The 20807-nt window shown below is 34.3% G+C and overlaps 1 pseudogene; it reads right to left on the minus strand.

The window, feature by feature from the left end:
- Window positions 1–19947: 19947 nt before the first annotated feature.
- LOC108301822 lies at window positions 19948–20395 on the minus strand (annotated as a pseudogene).
- Window positions 20396–20807: the final 412 nt, after the last annotated feature.

A 20807-nucleotide genomic window follows, 5' to 3' on the forward strand; every position in this document is an offset into this window, starting at 1 on the left:
TTCTCTCATACTGTCTAAACCTAGAGTGACACAGACCATGCTTTTCTCAGAACTCAACTCTGGCAGAAGTCAACATGTTTTCTTATTTGAGTGGTCTCAATCGACTTTTCCAAAATTGTCTTCCTTCATTCACGCATTTGTCTTTTCTGCTCCAATTATGCCAGGCTAAGTACTGGGATAGGAGAACAATCCTTGAGTCCGTATTCCCTTACTTACAAAGATCCTGGCAGTGCTCTGTCCAATTGTATAATAATTCCACTAGGTCTTTAACATCTGCTTCATGACCAACTTTTTCAATAATGCCTTCTGTGATTGCCTATAGCCCACTTTGATAAATTCTTTTAACGTTTTGTGGGTTATGTTATTGGAACATCAAAAATCAAATCAGAGTTTTGACCATATTAAAGAAGTTTAGTGACGAGCAAGAGTGGAGATAGTTCTGTCTCACCAAACTCTTCTCCAAGACTGTCAGGTGAGATGATCATGACGATCATAGTATTGAGTAGTATCTTCCAGTCGCTGTTGAACATTTTTGCATGTATGAGAACATTTAGTTTACGTGAAAGCCTTGTGAGATATGTACTCACATTATTAGTATCTCACGGGTATAGAAATTGAGGCAATGAGGTGGTGAGCTACTTGCAAAGGTCATAGAGTTAATAGATAACAGGGCCAATGTTTGAATCCATGCTTAGCTGTCAAAAATATTTAGCAGTCAAATGGCACAGGCCTTTAAAAAAGTTATGGTTTAATGGCTGATAATCCAGCATGTAATAATCAGAATTAAACACACTGAAAAGACACTTAGTAATTTCAGAAAGAAACGAGTCAAGAAAACTTAGGACAGGCATGATAAGGAGAAAATATAGGGTAGACACGTTCACTGTCTTCAAGTATTATGAAATATGGGGGGATTAACTTATCTTGAATTGCCCCATGACTAGAATTAGAAGGATTAGGCACATATTTTCACCAAAAATATAAAGAAGCTATTTCTACTTGTCAGAACTGTCTAAAAATAATTTCAAAAAGCTTTGAGAGAGCAAATTTCCTACAGCTGTAAGGTTCCCCACTTTGGGTTCATTGACATATTTTGGCAAGTTTTGTTGCTGGGTATCAAATATCAGAAACTAGCTAGGACACACACATTATAAGAACCTGAATTATCAGAAGACTGTCTTCTGACAGCAGGGACTGGAAGGCAAGGTAATACCGTGGGTAGATTAGGGGCAGAAGGCAAAAAAAAGTGAAGCAGAAAAATAGGAAATAAAAATGGAAATGGAGTGGGTGGGTGATGACTGGGAGAAGAGCAAAAAAGATAAACCATGTCATCTAGTGAGGCCCCACTGGGCAGAGTCGTGAAGGCAGAGAGAGTTGAGCCCCTTGTAAAGCCTGTCTCCGACCTTTCCAATGTTCACACGTTTAACAGTGGTTTAGGATTGGCTTAGCTCTGCAGTTATGTTTTTCCTTTGAGACAGCTTTTCCTCTTTAGTTAGGAAGGCACAGCTCTAACTCTGTTGTGGAGAAAAAGCTATTAAAAGAAAATTGTGGTATATAAAATGGAGACACGTTTTTGATCATATTTCAAAGTATTTGAAGGGAAAGACAAGAAAAATCAATAAATGCATGGATTCTTTTACCCTTTAAAAAGACAATTCTTTCCTTTCTAAAGTCTGTTTCTGGGCGTACCTGCTGTGAAATCAGCCCATAACACAAAGATTTAATGGAAATTTACTTGGTAAAAGGATAAAATAGTAAACAAAAGAGTGAAGATTTCAGTTGCTTCCCATCCTTTGTACTTTTTGACAAGTGATAATACCTTCAGTGGGAACCAAGTCATTTTCAACCTGTTTATTTGGTTAGTTAGAGGAAGGTTTACATTCATTTTCAAATCTAAAGTGTAAAGTGAAGTCCTTTTTGTTAATCATAATTCCCAGTAATATTTTACAGATTGAAGTTATCTATGACCCAGGGAATTCTTTCTCGTTGGAACTTTGTCTAACAAGGACACAAATAAAATGTTGTTACATAATACCATAAAGAGAAAATCACCGTAACAATAAAATCTCTGGCAATTTCTGAACATAGGTCTCCATTTGAGATTCTTGATGGTTTATTGTAAACACACTATCTTGAAAATTAAAAATTGGTTTTTGCTTTGAGGACATTTTTTTCCAAGCTAAATACTTCTCCTCTCAGTAAGTAGAAAAATGAAATCTATTTCTCCTTTAATTACTCCATGTGATTGTAAATTTTGTCCTGATTCATCTAAATCATTTGGTTCTTGCTCGGAGTATTAGATGCTATTAACTTTTTTCTTTCTCTGAGATTCACAGTATTTTAAAACATTTTTGTTTTGACACACTGTGGGTATATACTTATAAGAAAAAATAAAAAGAAATCTCATACACACTTCTCAGTTTCTCCCACCAGTACCATCTTGCAAATCCGTAGTATAACCAAGATATTGGCATTAATATAGTGAAGACACAAAACAGTTTCCTTTCCATGACAATTTCTCAGGTGGTCATTTTATAGCCATACCCATTTTTCTCCTGCTTCCACCCATTCTTTAAACACTGACAACCACTAATTCTTTATTTCTATCATTCAGTCATTTAAAAAATGTTGTATGATTGGAACCATATAGTGCCTTCATCTGCTCATGCTGTCATAACAAAATGCCATAGACTGGGTGGTTTAAAAGAAATTTATCTCCTCAGAGTTCCGGAGGCTGGAAAGTTCAAAATCAAGGTGTTTGCTAATTTAGTTTTAGGTGAAGGCTCCTCTCCTGTCCTGCAGATAACCACCTCTTTCTGTGTTCTCACATGGTCGAGAGAAAAAGCCAGCCAGCATTCTTGTGTTTCTTCTTATAAGGCAACTAATTCCATTATGAGGGTCCTACCCTCATGACCTTATTTAACTTTAACCACCAAAAGGTGACTTCTCCAAACACCATCACCTTGGGGATTAGAGCTTCCACATATTAATTTGTCGGGGACACACATATTAGTCCAGAACATACAGTATAGAATCTTTTGATAGTGGCTTTTTTCCACTTATCATAATTCTCTACTTTATCCAAGTTGTCTTGTATATCAATAGTTCGTTACCTTTTATCACTATTATTATGTAATATGAATGTGCCATAGATTGTTTAACCATTCACTTACTGAAGGCCATCTGAGCTGGTTCTAGTTTTTGGTTGTTTCAAATAAGCTGCTATAAACATTTGTGTACAGTGTATGTGTGTGTGATTTCTTTTCTCTGGGATAAATGCCCAGGAGTGCAATCACTGGGTTATGTAACAGTTGCATGTTTAGTTTTTAAGAAATGATCAAACTGTTTTCCAGAGGCTATACAATCTTACATTCACACCAGTGATTTTTCCCATTTTCTAATTGGATTTTTTATTGAGTTTTAGAAGTTATTTATATATTCTACATACTCATCTTTCATTGGTTATGTAACTTGCAAATATTTACTTCCAGTCAGTATCTTGCATTTTCATCCTCTTAACTGGATATTTAGGAGAGCAAAAGTTGTTGATTGATGATGTAGTTTGTCAAATTTCCCTTTTACAGATTATGCTTTTGATGTCAAGGATAAGAACTGTGCCTAATTCTAGATCCCAGTGATTTTCTCCTGTATTTTTTCTCAAAGCTTTATAGAGCTTTAAAGTTTATATTTTATATTTACATCTGTGATCCATTTTAAGTTATGTTTATATAAAATGAGCCTTATGTTGTTTTGTTTCTTTGACTGAGTATTGAAGTGTTCCAACACCATTTGTTGAAATTTCCTTCATTGAATTGCATAAATTTCCCTCCCTTTCTCTCTTAAATGACAGAAAATTACAAATGAAGAAGAGTTTAGCTACCCATTCCAAGCTACGGCTTTTGTTTTTTGTCAAACTTCTTCACATCTCATATGTTACCCTATGCCTTTGTACCCAGGCACAAATATGGTACACAAAATTGATGACCATTCTTCTTCTTATTTTTTTTTGAGTTGTAGGACTGTCACTCATTGCCCAGGCTGGGATGCAGCGGCACGATCACTGTCACCTCCATCTCCCAGGTTCAAGCAATTCTCCTGCCTAAGCTTGCCAAGTAGAGTAGCTGGTACTACAGGTGTGCACCACCATGCCCAGCTAATTTCCTATTCCTAGCAGAGATGTGGGTTTCAATGTGTTGGCCCAGCTGGTCTCAAACTCCTGACCTCAAGTGATATACCTGCCTCGGCCTCCCAAACTGGCGAGATTAGAGTGATGAGCCACCGTGCCCAGCCCCATTCTCTTATTTTTCTAGTCAGTCTTCTAAACTTTCACTTGTCTTATTAATAAGAACACCAACAACTCTTTAAAATTTGCATATATCTTTTATATTGTTAAGGAACCAGAATAACATACACAGTCAAAGAAAAAAAGGAAAATTTTTGGCTGTTCCAAGCCAAATGGCAAGTGATTCGTATATTACTATCATTTCCTGTTACTGCCAAACAAAATTATGTTTGAAGACTGGCCTGAGAGATAAAGTCTATCCCCTGCTCCAATGACTTCTTACAGGTTCAGATCCTTTCCCAGACTCTAGAGAAATGTAAGGGGAGATGATCTTTCTTAATGCCAACCTAGCCAATGGGCCTCCATGCTATGGATCCCAATGCTGAATATTTAATTTCGATAATTTCAGTTAACTCATAAAATCACTTACCTTGGTTCATAATGAACCTGACAGAGAAAAATCAGGCCTGGTTTGTGCATCTGCTCCCAATAATTCTTGGAAATACTTCTACTCTACTCAGTCAACTTAATCTTTACCCCAAGTTCACCTAACGAGTTGATAAATTCATTTTTTAAATTCTGAAAACATAAAGATCATTGGACTACTCACTCTTAATTCTTCCAAAGGAGGTTACTCTTACTGATACCAATATGATTTATTCCTAATCAATACAGTGTAATTCATGGCTCCGCTCTCCCCAAATAAATGAATTTTTGGTGAATATATCAAATAACAGCTGTATTAATTGCTAAGAAGGCTATATAATGGACCTGATTCTCATACTTGACCTTGGAATCAGCCTTTTAAATATCTCTTGGGACCAGTGTATTATGGATATTGCAGAATGTTTTGTTTTTTCCAAAACTTCAATGGGAAAATAAAACATTTCTAAAGAAATGTGAAATTAGGAAAGTAAAATGACTGTCTCAAGATCATGACAATAGCTCTGGGACATGTTTATTTACAGTTTATCTTAAAACTGTGTCACAGACAAGAACCTGAAAAATGCCAACTACATTCCAGAAACTGTTATTCAAATTGAAATCTTTAAGGAGATTCTTAAATGTATATTCTCTTGGATTTTATGTTTAGAAACTTTTTATTTCTAGGATGATGAAAGCAAAAAAGAAAATATGTACTTGCAATCACAAGTTAACGATTTCTGGTCCCTGGGATCTGTCATTACTTGTAAGCTTACTTGTTTGCCTTGTGAAGTATCTATGCTTCCTCCTCAAAATTATTGGAATACATTTCCTTATAGAAACCCAATAATCTTGAGATAGAATGATGTAATATATCATCCAAAGCACAAAATCACTTACCTTGGTTCATAATGAACCTGAGAGAAAAATTAGGCCTGGTTTGTGAACAAGAATAAAATTTTCCTACATTTTAAATGAATGATATCTGAGGTGTCATATAATGGGGAAAAATGGCTTTTCTTCCTAGAATGGCAAGTTAATGTCATAGAAGTATTATCATCTTTGTGAGTTGCCCCTTTTTCGAAGTCTAATCTTCAAAAAAAAATCTCAAGAAAGAGTAAAGCAAAACTATTTTTTTTGGCTGAAAATATATTAGTTTTCTAGTCTGCATACTGTCTGTTATCTGTATAATTACTGGTTTGACTTAACCTCAGTATACAGGAAATTCTTTAAAATGGTTTTTTTATGTTAAATTTTGACAGCTGCTTGGATTTTGACAGATATCCAGTGAAGTGTTTCCTATGCAATGACAGTGCCAGCCATGACGTTAATTGCATCTTTTGTTGGAATATGCCACATGTAACATTTCAAACAGAATCCAAACACCAGGATGACTATTCATTTATTTTGCTTTGAAGTAGAATTCTAAAATATTAGACTTCATTTTGTCTTTCTCAGTTTTATAATTGACTCTTTCAACTATGTGCACTGATCACATTAGCCAGCACCATCAGTTAACTACATAGTCTAATCAAGGATGTCTTTCATCAACAACATATCATACTCAGCCCATTTAAGGATATGTTACAGTTATAAATTGGTTTTTATTTTAAGGGCATAGTTAATTTGAGAAAGAAGTCAGTATCTTTTCTAGAAAATCATAAAATGTGAAATATAACTTCAGATATAGAGACACTGACATGATAGTGGATAAAATAATGTAATCACTTTAACAGGAACTAAAGTTTCTTAGGTTTTCTGTTGCTTTTTTTTGGACAGGAAGACCTTTCTTAGCATACATTGCAAAAGTGTTATGGCTATGCATTGTACGCTCTTATATGTATTCATTCATATATTGATTTAATAAATACTATAGAATCTATTCAGTGCCAGGCACGATAGTGAAAAAATAGTGATTGCTGCCTTCATGAGAGTTGCTTTAAATCAAAATATTGCTTTAAAATAATGCAAAGTTAGTATCATGAGCAGACCCATTATTTTTGCACTTGCAATCAGCTTTACCATGGGATATATAATAACTCCTTATCTACAATCATAAGGTCCAATTGTGCCTCGGAAGTAATATAATTTTTACCATAATTTTATTTGTCACAGCATCAAGTTGTGTTTCTTAACTGCTTAATTTCTTGATAGATTAAAATCCACAGTCATATTTACAATACCAGAATTTTAACCTTAGAAAATTAAAGTTACCCTGCTTTTTTTTTTTTTTTTGCTGATTGTTGCCATGACAACGCAAAGAAAATTAAAAATTAACCTCAAAGAGTACCAGATCATTTCAACCCACTACAGGAAATATTTTCACTGAACTAATCATTGTCCTTTGAGTTTGGTAGTAATGATCAGTTGCTATTTTATGACATCTATTTCCATATTGATAATGTCAATTTGTTTACCAGATTTGTGCTCAGACTGGTGTAATTTTTAAAAACTGACCACCAGCAACTGGTGCCATCTAATGTCCTTGAAAGCATTAGTCAAAACATGAACGTTCAACCTTCATTATTGATGGAGCCACTGGAGAAAAGACATTTAGAAATGATTAAGAGTATATCGATTATCAGATGTTAAGATATTAAAGGGACTAAATGTCCTCAATTTGTTGTTTAGAATCTTGGGACATCAAGAGTCATCAGCACTAAATCAGCTGATGCATTATTCATTTGATTACCTAAGATGTTATTACAGGCTGTTCAGAGAACCGGAGCATGCTTTCAGCCTTGACGTATTACTTAAATATAAGCAGTTTGAGATTTTGTAACCATCTCTTATGTTTATCTTAACATTTGCCTTGAGTAAATTTGTCTGTTCTTATAACTTTAATGGTTTTCAAATCTAGATTACTCTCTTAAACACAATTTTCAATAATTTCAATAATTTGCTGTGTATCTTAATACTATTTTTTATTATAACTTTGAGATTTAACTGAGATGCTATCCCAAATCCTGTCAAACATCTTTTGTTTCCTAAATTGATGTTTCTATCAGTTAACTAATTTAAAATATTGGTAGTGGCTTTTTTACCTCATCCTATTTGTCTATTACAATAGCTTTCCAACATATACTTTCTCAGAGTTCTCTTTTAAAATTACAGGATCAGTCCCATTCTTACATTGCTAGAAAACCCTTAGTAGCTCATCACCCCAAGCTCCTAAGACTGACATCAAGGCCTTCTACCCACTTGTTTTCCCGCTTCCACACATGCCCTCTTCCAAACCACTCTCCTCATACACACAAGAAGGACAAGTTAAACATGTCAATCAGAGCATGTCCAACACTGCTTATGGTAACAGTGTATAATCTTTCCATTGCTGCTAGAACACCATCCAACTTCTGTTCCTCAGGGCTGTGCATGGTCTGGTCTGACTACTTGCCTGTCTTTCCAGACTCATTGTGCCACTCTATCCCTTGCTATGTTCTGGAAACACTGTTCTTAAAAAGTACTTCATACATTGTGTGCTTGTAATTATTAAGTACCAACTGGGATATGGTAGAGAAAACAATGTGCCAGACCAACTTAAAAAAGGAAAAAGAGATAATTATATGGAGAATAATTGCTATAATTCATTCCATTTTACTACTAATAAGGAAAATCAAAGAAGACTATCACTAGTACATACCTAGTGTCATTAGTATATATCTATTTTATCATAAAAGTCTTAGAATGTTTGATTTGTGATTGACATAATTCATGAGTTTATATCAATGTATAGATGTAAATGCACTACTTTACACATTAATACACTCAAGCTGAAAACATTACAATTATGTAAGCTTGTTTCTATAGTCTGAGTTGTGTTTCTCAAAAAAATACTAAATTATAGCAGACTTTAAAATTGTGAGTTTGGGGCCGGGCGCGGTGGCTCACGCCTGTAATCCCAGCACTTTGGGAGGCCGAGGCGGGTGGATCACGAAGTCAAGAGAACGAGACCATCCTGGTCAACATGGTGAAACCCCGTCTCTACTAAAAATACGAAAAATGAGCTGGGCATGGTGGTGCGTGCCTGTAATCCCAGCTACTCGGGAGGCTGAGGCAGGAGAATTGCCCGAACCCGGGAGGCGGAGGTTGCGGTGAGCCGAGATCGCGCCATTGCACTCCAGCCTGGGTAACAAGAGTGAAACTCTGTCTCAAAAATAAATAAATAAATAAAATTTATAAATGAGTTTGTTTCAATATTGAAATGGTTATCTTACTCAAGTCATTTGTGGCATATTTTTCTTAATATTATGTATTGGTCTGGTACATCATCATCACCAGAAATCTAATTATGTACATTCATTGGCATCTATGCTTTATGTGGGAGACTGGAAGATGAGCAAGGAAGGTTGAGCTGCTACAGCTTAGTTGAGAGACTTCATGAACATCTATAGCTGTCTTCTCTTGTATATTTCTACTGGTCCCTTAACTGAAATTCTTTTATACCCTTTTCTTTCACAAATGGGAAGACTCTTACTAGTTGAAATACAAAATCAAGAGATAATAGGTCCCAGAGGAGCTGTGTTACAATGCAAAACTGAAGATCTTTATGTAGGATATAAATAGACCCTCCCTTTAAAAGATTTTTTGTGTTTTGTCTTTGCTTGTTTAACTGTCAGTTGTTACAGGTTAATCTATGTGTCAAATGAATTGAGAGTTCACCATTTATATGTGGGTTACACTCTGAAATTAAAGGCCTGGTTAGCTGTGCATTTATGTATTAAGAAAGGTCACATAGAACAATATCCACATGTCCACAGAACCACAAGTTATGTCATAGCATAATATTTAAAAAATTTCAAAATTAACTGAGTCACTTTAAGGAGTATATCAGTGATCAAAATTTACTAAAGTTTGTAAGATGACTTGACAGACAGCTGTTTGTGTTATTCATGGGAAAATTTATATATTTTTTTGTCAAAATGGAATTATGAATTTGTCCATGGGGAATTGTTTTAATTTGAAAGAAATTTTCATCTAAATTTATATTTTTAAAGAGTGTGCTTTAAGAGGATATGTAATTATTACCTTAATTTTTCTAGGTTCAACTCCTCTAACTTTCAAAATTCTCTACTTTACCTGTTCATTAATTTTCATAATTGGAATACTGAAAATTTTAGAGAGAGCTGTTTTTACACTCTGCTGAGTATTTGTGGATGGTTTAGAGACGGGATTAAATCTGCATGAAATCATCACGTTTCCCTAGATGTCACCATGAAATTACTACTTTCCCCTGCAAATTTCCATGAAATTACAAAAATTATTGCATATTTGTCTCTGGATATCTTGCTTGAAAATATAAATGACACTGAGTTAACCTTTCTTTTAGTTCAGTTCTTGGTATAGCTAATTATACATGAATTTATTAGTTAAGCAATAGGAGAAAATGTATATTTTTATATAGGAAAATAAATTTTAAAGTTGAGTCATAAGAAATTCCTAAATTCAGTAATCAAAGAGCCTTAATGTCTACTTCCAGTGAGTGACAGCCTGTGGCACAGGCAAGTTGCCTATTTTTGCCAGTTTCACAATAGTATTTGCTGTCACCAAATATTTTATGTATTATGAATTTTCATCAAGATTGACTAAATTAATTGTAATAAAATATACTTTTGTCTATGGAAATAGTCTTTTGAGTATGATATAAAATACATACTCTGATCTCACACACACATACACACACAACTACATCTTAGGTACCATACTTCCAACAATTTTAAAGTTGCTATAAAAGACCTTTAAGTATACTTTTTCTCTCATTATATTAGGATTATATACCACACACATTTAATGTACTGTTTGGATATGTGACTTACACAGTTCCTTTTTACAATACAGTAGTTTCTTGCTCCATTAACACAAGGCTTGATATATGATTTGCCTGGGGCAATGTAATGTGAGTAAAGGAGCTTTGTAGCACTTGGAAACAAATGTTTTCTGAGCTATTGTATGGTTTTGTTATGGTGTCTGTTTTTTTTGCCATAAAACTTGTAAGCCTCTAGTTAGGGGTTGCTTCTTTATTCCCAACTACCTCAGTCCTGAAATAGAAACAAAGGAACTTGAGTTGCAGGCAATCCATAATGAATATGTGATATAAATGAAAAAATAACCTTTATTCTTTTAAGGTAAATCCACTGAGAATATGGATTTGTTACTACAGCGAAACTCACACCAAGTTCACTGATACATTGAGCAAATCAACTTTTGAATAATTTCAACTTGTTGAAATAGGTGGAAGACCATTTATTGATGTCTATCTTCTTACTTTTTGAATAAAAATTAAAAAAACAAAGATTATGCTATTTATGCTATGTATTTCTAATTATCAGACATCTGCTCTTGACATGCAATAACAAAGCATAATCAAATTAACCTGATCAAATGTAAATTGAATCAATAATAATATGCTTTTAACATATTTATTCTTTTAAATTTTAGCTTTTTATTCATGGTTGACCCTGTAAAGCGTATATTCTCTTATTATAGTGTGTTTTCTCACAGAAGAAAATAACATAGATCTAATACCAACTCTTCTATCTTAAAACACCTAGTTTTTAAATGATTTATCTCATAAATTATTCAATAAGCATTAACATGTATTAATATTTGAGTATTAACACTAGGCCAGGAAGTGCTTCAAACATATTGACTCAATTTTATCCTAAAGTGTACAGCATTTTTTACAATTTAGTAGCATAAAGGACAGGCTGGGTGGGAGTTGGGGGTGCAGGGAGCTTGCTCACTGAGAATGAGGATTTAAGCTCAGTCAGTCTGGCCTGTAGGTTCTGGGAATATGGCAATAAACAAGATGCTAAAGAGCCTAATGTAATGGAGCTATGGTAAGCAATAAAATAACTATCAGTCTCTGCATAAATACTCTAAAGAATAAAGGAGAAGTGAGAGGGAAGAATGGGAAGGATTAACAAGTGTGGAAAGAGGAGAACCAGGTAAGGGTAATTCCTAGAAACCAATGAAAACAAGAGGTTTTTTTAAATGAAGTCTATTGAAGCCATATGCTAAAGAATATTGAATAATATGAGAATAGCCTTTGAGTTTGGCAACGTGGGAAACTTTAGTCAGGTGGAAAAGGGTGGTTTCAGTGAATTTGTGCATAAAACTCACAGTGTATCATATCCTGATAGAAACATAGTAAAGATTGAGGACTTTTTATTATTATACTTTAAGTTCTGGGATATATGTACAGAATGTGCAGGTTTGTTACACAGGTATACACAAGCCTTGGTGGTTTGCTGCACCTATCAACCTGTCATCTACATTAGGTATTTCTCCCAATGCTATCCCTCCCCAATTCCCCCAGTCTCTGACAGATTCCATTATATGATGTTCCCTTCTCTTTGTCCATGTGTTCTCATTGTTCAGCTCCCACTTATGAGTAAGAACATGCAGTGTTTGGTTTTCTGTTCTTGTGTCAGTTTGCTGAGAATGATTGTTTCCAGCTTCACTCATGTCCCTGCAAAGGAAATGAACTTTTCTTATGGCTGCATAGTCTTCCAATTATGTAATGTAGTGCCACATTTTCTTTATCCAGTCTATCATTGACAGCTATTTGGGTTGGTTGCTAGTTTTTGCTATTGTGAACAGGCCTGCAATGAATATATGTGCACAAGTGTCTTTGTAGTTGAATGATTTTTAATCATTTGGGTGTATATCCAGTAATGAGAATGCTGGGTCCAAGGGTACTTCTGGTTCTAGATCCGTGAGGAATCGCCACACTGTCTTCCACAATGGTCGAACTAATTTACACTCCCACCATCAGTGTAAAAGCCTATTTCTCCACATCCTCTCCAGCATATTGTTTCCCGACTTTTTAATGATCACCATTCTAACTGGCCTGAGACGGTATCTCATTGTGGTTTTGATATGCATTTCTCTAATGATTAGTGATGATGAGCTTTTTCTCATGTTTCTTGGCCACATAAATGCCTACTTTTGAGAACTGTCTGTTCATATCCTTTGCCCACTTTTTGATGGGGTTTATTTCTTCTTGTAAATTTAAGTTCCTTGAAAATTCTGGATTTTACTTAGAGATTCTGGATTTTACTTAGCCCTTTGCCAAATGGATAGATTACAAAAATTTTCTCCTATTCTGTAGGTTTTCTATTCACTCTGCCAATAGTTTCTTTTGCTATGCAGAAGCCGTTTACTGTAATTAGATCCCATTTGTCAATTTTGGCTTGTGTTGCCATTGCTTTTTGTGTTTTAGTCATAAAGTCTTTGCCCATGCCGATATCCTGAATGGTATTCCCTAGGTTTTCTTCTAGGGTTTTTGTGGTTTTAGGTCTTATATTTAAGTCTTTAATCCATTCCGAGTTAATTTTTGTATAAGGTGTAAAGAAGGGATCCAGTTTCAGTTTTCTGGATTTTTAGGAATTTTTACCTGTAGAAATTTCACTATGTTCTCACAGTGAGAAGCTGAGAAAAATCCTCTGGTAACTTTGGCAGGGAGATGGGGGAAAAAAAATCATTTTGAGATAATCTAGAGCATTCTGTTCTTAGTAAAACCTTGCCTCAGAAGAACACATTTTACCAGAGCCTCAACTATTGGGATTTCATCAAGTCATAACTAAGAAGGAAAGGATATTTTAAATTTCAGCCAGTTCTAGCCTTCCATGTAGGCAAAGGTAAACAAGCAACTCCAGCCCACTGTAGCCTTCCAGGCAAGGGAAGGAAAATACCCAACTCCATTCCACTCCAGTCATCATGTCCTAACTAAATGATGGGAGAGGGAGGCAGAAAAGCAATTACAAAGTTCACAGTCCAGAGGAAGTCTGTGACCTAATCACAGCACTATAGAACTGTTCTGCCCCCAACTCAAGCTTTCTCTCACATTATAAAGGCCTATTTACCAAAGTTCTATTTACCCAGTAAATAGAACTGCTCTCAGGAAAACCTTACATTATGTCCTGCTCTCAGGAAAACCTCACAAGGTATACCAAAAGGTCAGAACAACACATACTTGTGCACGTGTGTATGTGCGTGCACAGATACACACACAGACTGAAGAGACAGAGCAAGTGTCAGGACCAGAGTCAGATATGGCAGGGATGCTGAAATTATCAGACAAGGAATATAAAACAACAATGATTCATATGTAAAGAGCTCTAACACATAAAGTAAACAACATGCTCAAATAGATGGACAAAGTATGTGAAGATATGAAAATTATAAGAAAAAATCCAAAGGAATTACTAGAGATAAAAATGTTATAATAGAATTGAAGTGATGGGCTTTTTGGTAGACTGGACACAGCAAACAAAGAATCTCTGATATACTGGATTCCTTTGAGTATATACGCAGCATGTAGGATTGCTGGATCATATGATAGCTCTGTTTTTAGTTTTCTGAGAAACTTCCAAAAGTGGAATGCAAAGAGAAAGTAAAAAAAAATTTCAAAAAACTGTGGAACAACTACAAAATAATATACATGTAAGGGAAATATGAGAAAGAATAAAAAGAGAAAGGAAGGATAAGAATAACTCAAGAAGCAGCTGAGGTAGTAATGACTGAAAATTAGCCCAAATAAATATCAGATACCAAACCACAGACCCAGAAGCCTCAGAAAATACCAAGCAGGAATAAGTGCCAAAAGCCTATACTTATGCATGTCATATCCAAAATTGAGGAAAATCAAAGATAAAGAAGAAGAAAAGCTTGAAAAAAAACCTGACAGAAGTGGAAACACCTTATCTTTAGAAGAGCAAAGATAAGAATTACACACCACTTTTTCTTAGAAAGCATGCAAGCAAGAAAAGGGTAGAATGAAACATTTAAAGTGTGAGACTAAAAATCCACTGACTTAGAATTATGTATCTGAAGAAATTATTCTTTAAGAGTGAAGAAGAAATAAAGACTTTCTTAGATGAACAAAAATTTAGGCAGTTTGTTGCCAGATGAACCTTGCAAAAAAATGTCAAGGACATGTTTTAAAAAGAAGGAAAATGATATACATCAGAAACTTGGACATATGTAAAGAAAGGAAAAGTATTGGAGAAGAAATGAGTGATGACGATTAAAATTTTTACTTACTCTTAATTGATGTAACAGGTAACGTATTGTTCAATATTATAATAGCAACAACATTTTTCAATGACATGTATTTTACTTTTACATAGCTTATAAAATTGTATTTGATTATATTTATAAGCTTGTGAAGAAGTGAAATAAGTGAAGGAAATACAAAAGATAGGAAAGATAAATTAGGAGTATTTTGTTACTATCATGTGCTTACACTAAGCATGGAACAGTATACTGTTATTTGAAAGTCGTCTTGATATAGTTCTAAATGTATATTACAAACTCAAGGGGAACCACTAAATAATGATAAAGGAATATCACTGAATATGTGGAATTCAGCAAAAGCAGTGGTAAGAGATAAATTTATAGAACTGAATACATTTATTAGAAATGTAAAACTAAACTAAAAATCAAGGTTTTTACCTTACAAAACTAGATATACAGGAAATTAAATCACAGAACAAAATAAAAAAAAAATAAAACTTAGAGGTAAAAATCAATAGAATCGAATACAGAAAATCAATAGAGAAGGATAAAGCCAAAAATTCACTAAAATCAATAAGCCTTTAGCGAGGCTAAAAAGAAAAGAGCAAACACAAATTCCTGATATGAGGATGAAAGTGGGAGCATCACTGCCGATCCCATGGACATTAAAAATATAATGAAAAATAAAGAACTCTGTTGATAAATTTGATAACCTGGATGAAATAGATTAATCCTCAGAAATGACTTGCCAGAACTCAAGAAGAAACAAGTTAAATAGGCCTGTCTTTAAAAAATTTTTAATAATTACTAGCCTTAAAACATAACGCACAGAACCATATGAATTTACTAGTGAATAGTACTGAAGATTGAAGAAAGAAGTAATAGCAATTCCTTACGTTAGGCAGAAGCAGAAATAGTATTTTCTAAATCATTCTGAGTCCAACGTTATCCTAATACAAACCTGACGTTGACATTACCAAAAAAAAAAAAAAAAAANAAAAAAAAAAAAAAAAAAAAAAACCCCACCAATATCTCTCTTGAAGATCAGTGTGATATCCCTAACAAAACATTAGCAAATCATACCCAACAATGTATAAAAAATAAGAATTATACTCCACAACTAAATAGGGTGTATCCCAGGGATCCTAACTGGTTGAATATTTTAAAAACAGTTTATTTCACCCAGCACATCAGCAGGCTAAAAAGGAAAACAAAAAGATTATATCATAGCTGTATAAAAAATGACAAAATCAAGTAACTCTTTATGATAAAACTCTGTTTTAGGAAGACAAGATAATTTGCTCAACTTGAAAAAGAACATCTAACAAAAACCCTAAAGCCAAGAGCAAACTTGATGAGAAACTCAAAGCTTTAGGAAAAAGGAAAGGATATCCCTTCTCACCAGTTATTTCCAACATCATACTGGATGTACTAGCTATTGCAATAAGACAAGTAAAGGGAATAAAAGGTATATAAATTTGTAAGAGAAATAAAACTGTCTTGGTTGACAGATGACAAGATTACCTATGTAGAAAACCTGAAATAGTAGACAAAAGAATCCTAGAACTAATAAACAAATATAGCATGGTTGCAGGATATAAGACTTATATACAAAATCAGTTGTTTTCTATATCCCAGCAATAAACAAGTGGAATGTGAAACAACACAATACCTTTTACATTAGAACCCTGGAAAACAAATTACACAGATATAAATCTAACAAGACATGTACAGGATTTATATAAGGATAATTACAAAATTCTGATAAACAAAATCTGAGAAAAAGTAAATAATGGAGAGATATTCCATGTTCATGAAGAGGAACACTCTATATTGTTAAGATGTAATTTCTTCCCATGTTGATCTATAGATACAATAAAATTCCATTTAAAATCCTAGAAAGTTATTTTGTAAATATTGACAGTGATTTTAACCTTTGTTAAGGAACAAAAGACAGAATAGCTAAGGCAATATTGAAGAGAAAGAATAAAGTCAGAGAACTGACATTACTTGACTTTAAGTCTTAATATATTTACTGTAAACAAGAAAGTGTGTCAGTCATTGGCAAAAGAACAGACAAATTAATGGAACAGAATAAAGAGCTCAGAGATAGCCAATAAATATAGTCAATCAATCTTTGACATAGGGACAAAAGTCAATATGCTGGAGCAAAAATTGTCTTCATCACATAGTGTTGGAAGAAGTGGACATCCAAAAGCAACAAGAAAAATTAAGTCTAGACACAAAACTTCTACCTTTCACAAAATTAACTCAAACTGGATTACATACCTAAATGAGGAATGAAAAACTGTAAAAATCCTAGAAGATAACATAGGAGAAAACCTAGGTGACTTTGGATATGGCAACAACATTTTAGATAAAACAATGGCACAATCATAAAAATATTGATAAGCTGGACTTTATTAAAATTAAATACTTCTGTTCTGCAAAAGAAAATGCCAAGAGAAGAACACCAACCCCAGACTGAGAAAATATAGAAGGTACATCTAAAAAAATTATCTAAAATATACAAAGAACTCTTAAAACTCAACAAGAAGGCAAACAACCTATATGAAAAATGAGCTAAAGAACTCATCATACAACTTACCAATAAAGATATACAGATTAAATAAGTATATAAAGAGATATTCTTTCATCTTGGTATAAAGCAAAAATAGTACATTCACTGCCTCTGCTTGATGCGTACCTGCATGGGATTAATATGGACATGATCTCAGGACTAGAATGAATATTCCCAGAAGTTGGGACTGTCAAGCCCTGAAGTGAGCCCTTGTGCTTCACAGTTGTGGAGCACCAATTTTATTTTATTCCTCACCAAAATTTTCACATTTTCTGTTTGGATATTTTTCTTCTCCCATTTAAATACTTTTAATGCCTTTCTTATTAATTCCTATTATCCCCAAGCCTTTCTCCTGTGTCCTGCAAAACTTCTCTTCCAATTTAGAGCAATTTACAAAGTTCTTTAAGTTAACACGAACACTTCCTTCCATTCTTTGATTGAATCCAAGATATTCTGGAATCACTAATTTCCTTGCAGACTTCTTAAGTAGTCACTTTTTATATTTTCATACAGCATGTGTCCCAAAGGTCAGAAGTGATCATTTTTTTTTTCAAAAATTAAAAATAACTATTTGAAAGGTCAGTGAAAATAATAAACTGTTAATACTGATATGTTTTCTAGATGTGTAAAATTGCTGTGTTTACTAGACATATAAACTACCTACAGATGCCTAATTTCTTTCATTAAAAATATATTATTTTTTCTTGAGGAAAGTACTTGGTTAGTCCTGCTTCAGATGTAGCAAATTATTTAATCAACATTCTACTTACAGTGATTATCTATGCCTATGCATACACTTAGCCCAGAACTTACAGGCTTAATACAACACAAATTTATTGTCTCACAGATTAGGTGGACTATAAATCTGGGCATTGTTTAACTGAGTCCTTTACCTAAGAGCCTCTCACGAAGACATAATCAATGTGTCCTTAGGTCTCCAGCCTCATCTGAAAATTTGACTGGGGAATAATCCACTTCTAAGCTCTTGTTGTTGGCAGGATTCAGTTCCTGCTGGGCTGTAAACAGAGGACCTGATTTCCTTGCTGCTGCTTGGTCAGAGGCCACCCTGAGTGGTTCTCACTTCTTTGTTTCACCAGAGTTGCAAGAAAGAGAGCAAACTAACAAGACCAAAGTCCGTCTTTTGGAATCTAATTACAGAAGTGACATCCTATTAGTTTTCCATATTCTACTTGTTAGAAATGAGTCAATACATTCAGCCTACACTCAAAATAAGGGGATGTCAAGAAGGGATGAATATCATCAAGTGGGGATTTGAAATCTGCGTGCCACAAACAGTCCAGAAAAAAAGCTCGCACTGAAAGTTTTCCTTTATGTGCCTGATACTTTTCACCTCCAGGCCTCTGCCTGTATTTTTCGTGTGCTGGAAATATGCTTCAACATCTGCCTCCTCATTCCCTTATCAGCACATTTCCTCTTCTTTAAAATACAGATCGGGTGTGATGGATAATTTTATGTGTCAATTTGACAGTGCCATAGGATGCTTCAATTACACATTATTTCTGGGCATGTCTATGAAAATATTCTGAATGAAATTAGCATTTGAATCAGTGGGAATCATCCAATCCATTGAAAGCCTGAATAGAACAAGGAGGAGGATGAACAGAAACTTCGCCCAATTTGCTTCCAGCCCTGAGCTGGAACTTCAGTCTTCTCCTGCCCTTGGACTGGAATTTATAACAGATTCCCTAGTTCTCAGACCTTCAAGACTTAAAGTAGAATTATACCAACTGGCTTACCTAGGTCTCCAGTTTGCAGATGGCAAATTATGTGATTCCTCAAGCTCCATAATCATGTGAGCCATTTTATAATGTATCCTATTGGTTCTTGTTTCTCTGAAGTATCATAATACATTATTAATCACCAGGGTCCTCTCTCTGGTAATGTTATCTTTAATTTTTATGCAAAACTTTATCACCAAATAGAAGGTAAAAGTTATTTTTGAATACATGTTTTATAATCATAGAAGGCTGAAACTTGAAGAGACCAAAGATAATATCTAGCTTCTTTTTATAGGCATTAACTAGGTAAATTTACTTTCCTAGTGCTGTATGACTTTTTAGACAAAAAACAGTTTCTTGGTCCTGAGATTCTGACAGTCTTACTGCTTCTGTAAAACAGGGTGATATGCTATTTGTCATTAGTAAAATTATCAAAGGACTGTTTGATTTCATAGTAATGGCTTTATTTTTTTCTGAATGGCAGCCATACCTGAATACATGCTAATGAATATATCAACTTGAAGTTACATGTTATTTTACTATGGAGGCAGGTATATAAACAAAGCCTTTCCCCCATAGATGACCCAGAATAACTTGTGAAGGTAGAAAGAATTTTAAAAGGGGGAAACTATTTTCTAGGATTCTCATGCAGAAAGTGTGCTAGATTTACCAGATTTGCCTTACAGGATATGAAACAAGTGGCAAGTTGTATCAGTGACTGACTCATTAAAACATTTCAATATTCAGTCTAAGAAGAGGTGTGGCTCAATGCCCATCACTCCTTTAAAAAAAGGAAAATGTACTATGAGAAGTCTTTCATATGAATGGAAATGCACCCATTAGATTTTTCTCCTCCTCATCACATTAGCTTGTATACACATGGAAAGCCAAAGATTTGCATTTTCTTTACAATAGTTCTTGCTATGATGTTTGACAGACTTTTTGCCACTCAACAAATTCATCAAGAACAGGCCAAGCACCACCTTCATCATAGTTACTAAGATCGGCATGGACTATGTTCTGCTGAATTCTAACACGTTGTACCACTGATCTCTGTCCATAACACGATACTTTGCTCCAGGTACTGGTAAAATACTGAAAACAGTGGCCATGACCTCCCAAGCAGAAGAGCTAACATAGATTTAGCAGTATCAAGATCAAGCTTCTCTGATCTTTATCCCTTGCAAAATCAAAGGCGTATCTTTAGATATTCTTAAATAACGAAATGTCATTCAACTGTGAGCACAAAAAGTCACATTTGTTTTGTAAATTTTCTGTGCAGTCACACTGTAATGAAGTCATCCCCTTTAACCATTCTTCCTTGGTAAAGCATCCCATGCTTTCAAGCTTCTAATTTCCGCGCTAAAACTGACAGGAGATTAGTTTCAATTAAAACTAAATGAGGTTCATTTCAATTCAATGTATATGGGCCCTATTCACTAAATGTTAGTTAAAATACTCCTGAAGCCTTTAAGCTGCACACTGTTTAAGAGACTTTATAAATTCGTACATATATGTTCACACACTCAAACACACACATATAGGGCACTTAGATATTCAGAAAATAACTGAAAACAATGAAATAAGTCTTTTATAACTCATTAGTAACTGATACAGAAAAGGTACCATTGAATGAGTATACACAGCGACCAGAGCTCGAAAGTCCAAGTTACATCTCTACATGGTGCATAAGGTACTGAAGTCTGCATCTACAAATAAAATGACAAATGTTAACTTTTCCCCTGGATTTATAATGTTGAAGTCA

Source organism: Cebus imitator, unplaced genomic scaffold (genome assembly GCF_001604975.1).
Source record: "Cebus imitator isolate Cc_AM_T3 unplaced genomic scaffold, Cebus_imitator-1.0 Scaffold37, whole genome shotgun sequence".
NCBI lineage: Eukaryota > Metazoa > Chordata > Mammalia > Primates > Cebidae > Cebus > Cebus imitator.